This window comes from Plasmopara halstedii, assembly GCF_900000015.1.
Source record: "Plasmopara halstedii genome assembly, contig: Scaffold_525, whole genome shotgun sequence".
NCBI classification, from domain to species: Eukaryota; Oomycota; class Peronosporomycetes; order Peronosporales; family Peronosporaceae; genus Plasmopara; species Plasmopara halstedii.
In genome coordinates this window covers 1273178-1274643 of record NW_020187445.1, presented here as the reverse complement: position 1 = coordinate 1274643, position 1466 = coordinate 1273178, and positions in this window count along the sequence as shown.

Sequence of the window (1466 nt, the reverse complement as noted above, 5' to 3'; positions counted from 1 at the left end):
CTCAGGGCTTGCTGGGTGGGTAATAGCCGAACGGCTAGCTGATGTCAGCCTCCTCACTATCCGTAAAGAAGTTGATGACTTCCTGTCTACCAGACCGCGTGTCTTACAACACTTTTGCGATGCGATGGCTGAAAGCCCAGACATGCAGAAAGAATATGCAGGCGAGAGAAGCAGAAGAAATGTGGAAAAGGCTGAGGTCGGAGGCCTGATTTATCAAACACTTAAAACTTTCCTACACATGCAATTTCTGCTACTTTGAAGACACAGCTACGTCCACGGTTTATCGGACTTTCAAGGTCGTGGCCAAGCGGGACCTTCCGTAAATTCTTGACCTTCCAAAATGAATGCGCACCCAATCGGTGTTTTTTGAAGGCTTGCTCAAGCCGTTCCGGAATCCGGTGCAATTGATCGCGGAAGCGTTGGCGCCGGAGCGGCTCCCACAGGCACTCGACCACCTTGAAATTGGACCAGCAACTAATTTTTAGCGCGGAGCGCAACCATATCCATCTGTAACGGCGCCAAGCGCTCCAGCGTCGCACGAAGCGATGCGTTCGTCCGCTCGACGGCTAGGAGCCGTTCCGACAGAGCGCGATAGCCCTCAACGTGAGGCAGTCGGTACACAAAGTGCTCCAAGATTTATAGGTCTTCCGCACAGGGTTTTGCGACCACAGCATGATGCCCAGCAGAGCCCTGTTCGCGACGGACATTGTTCTCAAGAGCTTAAAGAACATCGCAGGTCACCAGACGGCGATCGACCAGGTAGTTATCGTCCGCCGCCGACTCTTCTCGACAAGAACAGTGGTGGCCACTAACTCTTGGAACGTCATGTTGGCCGACGTCGTCGCCAGGATCAAACCCAGTATCTTGTGAAGTAGCGGGGATACCTCGACTCCGAGAACTCGTGGGAGTTTAGGTGCCACTTCGGCAAGACTGCCCAGACGCCGTGGACGCTTATTCATGACGCTTGGCGTCGTCGAGCGCCCCGTGCTTCTCGGCGGTACCCCCGAGAAGCTGGATTGCCATGAGCCGAGCTCAAGCTATGACCCTGAGCTGCTGTGGTCGCAGACTCATTCATGTTATAGACCACAGAGCCCGCGGGAGCGTGATAGATTAATCCATACGTCACAGGGCGCCAATACGCAGGAAGACTGAGTTGCGCCTTGAGTTTAGAAAAGTCAAACCCAAGCTAGCGGTCCAGGCGTACTTTCACCTTCTTGTGGCTCTGCCGTAAGGTAGAAAGCAAGGAAAGCTTCCGGTGCCACTGCACCCATTGCTCAAAAAGCTCATCATCATCTGCAGTGATTCGCCAGGGGCGAGCACAAAGAAATTGGTCCGCACTGCAGTACAGGAGGGCCTCCTCTTTGAGCTTGAAGTCGAGCACGGTATCGACTAGCGGAATTTCTTCCGGAACCGAGAAGCGAGCTCGGAGAGCTTTCTGCTGGTTAAGCTCAGCTTGCGTAGTGGCC